Below are 6,913 nucleotides of genomic sequence, written 5' to 3'. Positions count from 1 at the left end.
AGTGTTGGCGCAGAAGAGGGGGGGGCAATACCAGCCCATCGCTTTTCTGAGCAAAACTCTGGAGCCGGTGGTGAGAGGATGGCCAGTGTGTGTGTGCAGGCTGTGGCTGCTACAGCTATGTTGGTGGTAGAGAGCAGAAAGTTAACCTTTGGGGGGGGGCTTATTGTGCATTCACCCCACCAGGTTACTTCTGTGCTAAGTCAGTTGGCAACAACTTGGATGACAGAGGGGCGGATTCTCAAATATGAAACCATTTTGAGAACCAGCCCAGACGTAGTGATTGGGACAGATAGGAATTTGAATCCAGCAGAATTCCTATAAGGGAGAAGACAGGAGTGGGAAGCTGAGGACCATGATTGTTTATTGCAAGTAGATTTGATGACAAAGGTGAGGGAGGATCTGGAAGAGACTCCTCTGAAGGAAGGGGAAAGATGGTTTGTGGATGGATCAAGCAGGGTTGAGGAAGGAAAGAGGAAATCAGGATTTGCAGTCGTGACAGGAGAAGGGGAGGTCATAGAAAAAGGCTCCCTTCCTTCTTCATGGTCTGCGCAGAAATGTGAGTTGTTTGCTTTGAAGAGGGCTCTGGAGTTAGCTGAAGGGATTGATGTGACAATCTGGACTGATTCCAAATACGCTTGGGGTGTAGTCCATACTTTTGGTAAGATCTGGCAGGAAAGGGGATTTATCAAGGCTGATGGGAAACAAGTTGAACAATTGCAACTTGTGGAACAGGCCTTGGAGGCCCTGCAACTGCCAAGCCAAGTGGCAATAGTACATGTGAATGCTCATCAGAAAGGAAACACCCCAGAGGTAGTTGGGAACAGGTGGGCAGACAAATGGGCAAAAGAAGCTGCAGGGGAGATAGAGCTAGTGATGGTATCAATTCCCTTGCTAGAAGTGGAAGAGGATGAGGAATGGAAACCTGAGGGAAAAGAGAAAGACGATTTGGAAAAAGAAGGGTGTACATTAACTGAGGATGGGTGGAGAACCTCGGAGGGGGTGAGGGTGGTTCCTGTGAATACAATGAGGGGAATTCTGGAAAAGGTACATGAGGGAGGAGGGCGACCCCTAGTGGGCTGGCCTTTCCAAAGAGCAAAGATTGATTTCACTGAATTACCAGAAAAAAGGGGGGGGGATGGAAATACTTGCTTGTGATTACACTGGGGTCTCTCCATTCGAGATGCTCATGGGGCGACCCTATTTGGCAAAAATAGGGAATCCAATTCCTGAATTTAGAGATTTGTTTTTGAGAAAATATTTGCAGACACTGTCCAGGTCTCTGTTTTTTTCTCCATAAACAGGGACTATTGGTGCAACGACCACCTCTTGCTGGGAGCCAACATCCCTTTGAGACTGGAGATTGGGTTCTGATAAAGACTTGGAAAAGTGAGAAGCTGCAACCTAGCTGGGAAGGCCCGTACCAGGTGCTGTTGACAACTGAATTTGCAGTTAGCACTCGGGAAGGAGGCTGGACGCATTACAGCAGAGTCAAAAGGGCACCGGAACCTGAAAGACCTTGGAGGGCAGTTCCAGTGGACGGTCAGCCACTGAAGCTCACCTTGAAAAGATGAAGAAGTCTGAACCCTGGACTGAGCTAATTGTCTTTATTCTAGGACTAGGACTGGGAACTTCCTGGGGAAGCGAGGATTCACATCAACCCCAGAATGTTACTTGGGTTGTACTTGATTCCCATTCAGATATAGTCAATTGGACTAGCGGAAGGAGGCCTCCCAATACTTGGTTTCCAGAACTGCAATTTGACTTGGGAAGGGTCCTCTTGTCCACCGCCAATCACGAGTTCATAAAGAAACACTATTTTTACGTCTGCCCTGGACATAAAACTGAAAGAAGCTACAAAAAGACTTGTGGAGGGGCCGATCAGTTTTATTGTGCAGCCTGGAGTTGTGTGTCTACGGGACACATCTGGTGGGACCCTCTGTTCAAAGGTGATCTGATACAGATCATTCTGGGATAGTACAGGACTCCATAAAAAAACTGAGGGAAGGACTGAACCAAAGAAAAAGAGAAAGGGATGACCACACTAATCTCCACTCTAATAGGATCCTTAATTTTGTTATTATTAATCTTCACCTTTGGTCCATGTATCTTGAACAAATTAACGTGAGTTTGAGTCAAGAATGAAACAAGAACAGGGGGGATTGTGAGAAGTGTATCTATTTAATGACTCAAAACTCAAGATGAAAAAGGGAGGTTTTCCTTTTGAAGTAAGGAAAGGCAGTGCCGAGCACTGATTATCCTGGAATGTCTTTGAAGCGCTGAGAACTATCACACTTTTTGGAATGCTTTTGAAATGCTAGATACTGGCTATGTTGATGTATGTTATCTGTTAAGGAAGCGCCTGCTGTATAAGGTAATAAAATGTAACTTGTATCCTGAAAAACAAATTGTAAATCAAGCCATTTGTATACTGGGGGGGTGTCAATTTTAGGGTATAAAGATAGAGCCTTTAAGCTTTGCTTTTCGTTCTCTCCTCAACTGCCAAAAGGGGAGGACCCATCTGCAGATGTTTATTTCAATAAAACCTTTTTCCTTGGATCAACTTTGAATCCTGGTGGTTTTTCTTAGCCACAATCTCACAAGAACAAGTAGGATTTCAACAAATCAGAAGCTTCCTTCGTGTTTTTTCTCTTATTGAAGAGTTTCATTCCAAGACCCATTCTAGAGATGAGAAAAGCGCAAGAATTTTGGGTAGCCAGTTCTCTGCAGTTCACTTTTATGATACGGATCAAGTGGGCAATCAGGTTCCTCATAGGTACATTAAGAATCAGGTGTGCCAACTGTTTTTGCACCTTAGCTTCAAAGGCCTCTCCCTGAAGAAAATAGTTATCAGTGCTTGACAAAACGTCAATAATCAGGGGAGCAAAGGTGGTTTCTTCCTGATACTCCCAATCTGCTTCATCGGACAATGTTTTATCAGGCAACAGTTCATTCAATGTTTCAGACTCCTCAGTAGGTATTCTGGAGTTGCTTCCTCCAATTATTAAGTGTCTGAAAAGGTTTTCTTTTGATTCCTGTTCCTTCTCAAGTTCCTTCTCCAAAAGTTCATCTTCAATTTGTTCATTATGACTATTATTCTCCTCCGCTTGCTTACTGATAATGTGTTCTTCATGGTTGGGGCTTGCTGATCTCTTGCCAGATTTAAGAATAAAGACCAGTTTACCAGGCTGTTCCTCACCACCATCATGCACTACAACAGAAGAAGTCAAAGGAGGCAGCTGAGTTGGAAGATGTAAAATGGAGCGCTTCTGTAAGGAGTGAACGGATGCTTGAGCAAGCCTCTTAAGGGAAGAAACCCGCTGAGCATCTAGTAGTGCTACAGGCTTCCCTGTTTTTTCCCTTTCATTTCTCCCAACCTCAAGATCTTCCTGTATTTTTCTTTGGTGCCACTTTAACCTTTCTGTTGGCGCTTCCTTTTGAATCACCAACTCACTTATTTGTTTGAGAGTCTTTCTTTCTTATTTTTTCTTTGAGAGTCACCTTTGGCCACCTATGTTAAACACTTGCAACCCAGTCATAATTCTATGTACTCAGAAGTAAGCCTCATTGAGTTTAATATGCTCCCAAGTGATTCTAAGAGATTCCAGGGAGCTTGCAAAATTTTTAAAAACTCAGCATCCTGGCACATTTATCTTGTATTATTATCATTATTAAGACTCAGTAATTCAGGCTTTCCTAAGCCACATCTGTAATACTTTTGGAAATGTGGGGCCATGCTTTTCAGATCCAATAAGATAACTAAGTAGCAGATCACCAGTGGTTGCTTCTGCATTTTGCATTTTCAAGTGTACCTCTCTCCATCCTACCCAGAAGTGTCCTTAAACAAACAATTAAAAAGAAAAATAGTGAGATGTTAGCCTGGATAAAACCCTTTGGCAATATGCAAACAAAATATGGTATACATTTCTTTGGAGGAGTACATAAACTCTTACCATTTAAATGAAAGATGTATTTATTTCCATTTCTCAAAATGGACTTAAAAGATATTTTCAGTCACCAGACTTTTCTGTGCAGGTACAAGTAGTGTGCAGGCAGTAGAAGACTTAATTGCCTCTTATGCTGAAACACACACCTGCAATTGTCTCCAAAGATTAAGACTGCACCTTGCAGGCAACCCTGTGTTCCTTTGGGCCTTTACTTATTTTTGGCTTTGTTAGCATACATGCCCACCTGGCAATCTCAAATGTAGTGTTCATTCAGCACTGAAAATAGCTTAAAGTTGCCAAAATGAGAGGGAAACACCACCAGCTGAGGAATGTAACAGGAAGTCAATGCTATACATACAAATTCAGCCAGGAAAAAGCAGATTATTCAGCAATGTTCTCGGTGTTTTCAACTTTTACTTGCAGCATCCTGTGCACTAAAACTTGCTTTTTAAAAATGAAACTCACAGGTGTATTGCCATACAATTTTGAGCCTGGTCCTCATAAAGAGGATTTTCAGAGCAGAAAGTTGCAAATAATTAAGTATCTCCAGGCAAGAGTTACCGTTTTTCCAGAGGGGTCCCTTCCATTCCTTTGGCAGTTTGATGAGAATAGATCTGTTTAATCCCCAAAAGAGGCGTGATTATGAGACATAAATGTAAAGATTTTACATGGTGAGGAAAAAGAATCAATGACTGGCTAGAGAACAATGGTTTTTTCTCTGTTTCTCAATAAGAAACTCTCCCTTTTCTCCATTTTCTGTGTGTAAAAAGATCTGTGGTCTGCAACATGGTTTGATAAGCCTCATCAGAAGGTCTTATGGACCAAATCAAGCCTACCAGCCAGACGTTCCCTATTGGATTTGGGAGTGGAATGACTCCAAATCTATACACCCATTTAGTTATCTCCATTTGACCCCCTCACCAATACTTTTACAAAAACAGTCTCACCCTTTCTTGTGATTTTGCTATATCATTGTCGCATCTGCTCTGGCTCTTTGAGGTTGAATATATTATATTAAATCTCGCTGCAGTAATGTGAACACCCTTAAACATTAAGGAAATGTTAGCTCTTCACAAAAGCAATATATTGAGAGTTGGAAAAGTTTACTTTTTCATTACTGGGCTTTGAGGTACAGTGGGTTAATAAATGAATATAAGGATCTCTAGTAAAATACTTTATCTTACCTTAATTATAAAGAGTACTGCAATCATAATAATCATAAATATTGTCACTGAAAGAGCCAATAGGATGTTAGTAAGTTTGCCATTCCTGTATTATGGCATTCTCTACTTTGCTATCTGCAAAGAGTAGCAAAATGGAAGATAGGTTTTCATGTATTGCAACTTTTCTTCATCCTGACTAGTGATATAGAAGGCAACTTGTACTCATCAGTATATATTGGACCGTTCTGTAACAGCTTAGATCTCAGATAATGTTAAGATAGAATTTGCTTAATTTGAATGTCTTAGCCCATATCACCACACCTATAAAAATTTAGCAACACCTATAATCTAAACCAGTGGTCACCAAATGGTGGGCCAGGGCCCACTGGTGGTCCGTTGAGAAATGTCACCCTCAGAGCACCCCCCAAAGCAATTAATCCAGGCTGCATAGAAACACAAGGCTGCACCTCCCATATGGCCCATGGGAACCCTCCCTGCCCATTCACTCCTTACCTGGCAAACTTGCTTGCTAAATTGCTATATTTCCATTTTTCCCCTCGACCATCAGCTGTTCTGCTGTGCTGAGAGATTTAGATTAGCTAGGAACAGGAAATGGTTGGATTTCTTGCTTTCTAGCTAGTCTTTAGATCTTCGGCTCTGCTTTTAAGCCCAGCCAAACCTCCCTTAGGACTAAAGGTTCTATTATTCAGTGCAGACTCAGGGCAAGCAAATTTTATGTGACAGACTCAGGTAGCTGATGACTCAATCTGCCTGATTTTGGGTAAAAGTTGCTCTTTTTTATAAAAAAAACTCAATATTTATATAAATATTTATATTTACATACAAGCCATGCCCAGCCAGTCACATGACCACCAAGCCAAACTAACAAATTAGGCCACGCCCACAGAACTGGTCTCTGGGATTTAAAATTATGAGTTTGGTGGACCTTGGACCTTCCCTGAGGTCCAAAAGGTTGGCGACCCCTGATCTGAGAGACTATACATGCTTTCAGCAGAGAGTAGTAAGCACCTTTTAATGTGGAGTAGCAGTGCACCAGTATGTTCTTGCATCTGGTGAGACAACTGACTTGCTGATTGTAACAGAGCAACTCGTGAGTATGATTAGGTCTGTTAAAATTCCTTAAAATAATAAGTAGGGAGTCTGGACATTTCTGTTCAGTGTACAACTCTTGCCATCCTCTCCTAGGCTAGATGATTGAAAGTATGAGATACACCAGATATTCTTTTTCCATCCCTGTACCTGGGTTTGTTGAATCTTTGGAGGGGAGAAGGTTCCATAAAGTAGGAACAGCCCCAGAAAAAGGCACTCCGCCGAGCTCCCACTAGATTGCAAGACTTCAGGGAAAGGACCTTTTTTCAGAATTTTTGTTTGTTTGTCTGAGGAGATCTAATTTTTCATATCCACAAAATGTTCCTTTGCTTTGTATGTCCTAAGCTGGATGATTGAAAGTATGAGAAAGTTAAGGTCATCTCCAATTCTGCTCACCTTTTAGTTAATTGGTTTACAAAATCTAATTAGGATTTGGGTGCAGTTTCAAGAACAAAGAAATTACATTGTGGATTACCATGAATGAGATAAAATTTAAAAAAAATGATTCTATTGATTCCAACACTAGTTTGCCATTGGATTTTCTTTTTGCTGACCCTCCCTCCCCCCCCCAACAATGAGCCCTGCAATTCCATTTAAAGCAAAGAATAGAAGCCCCCTCACTAATTCACAGGACAGCTCAAGGGTAGGCCCTAATAAGGGAATTGCACATAGCACATGGAAAGGGGCTCAGTGGAG

General features: G+C 41.8%; 1 long non-coding RNA gene across 1 annotated transcript; it reads right to left on the bottom strand.

Annotated features, from left to right (window-relative positions):
* Positions 1–2,602: 2,602 nt before the first annotated feature.
* On the bottom strand, positions 2,603–5,414 carry LOC148128876 (uncharacterized). Its single transcript, XR_015746058.1, has 3 exons — positions 5,129–5,414; positions 4,506–4,558; positions 2,603–3,835 (listed from the first exon to the last, which is right to left on the bottom strand). It is a non-coding gene; the product is annotated as an uncharacterized LOC148128876 (long non-coding RNA).
* Between the last annotated feature and the right edge of the window lie 1,499 nt (positions 5,415–6,913).

The sequence above is a fragment of the Notechis scutatus genome, chromosome Z, assembly GCF_049901735.1.
Source record: "Notechis scutatus isolate UNSWTSFEM ecotype Mainland chromosome Z, rNotScu1.2, whole genome shotgun sequence".
In the NCBI taxonomy this organism is placed as follows: domain Eukaryota; kingdom Metazoa; phylum Chordata; class Lepidosauria; order Squamata; family Elapidae; genus Notechis; species Notechis scutatus.
This window is presented reverse-complemented; position numbering and strand designations above follow the sequence as displayed.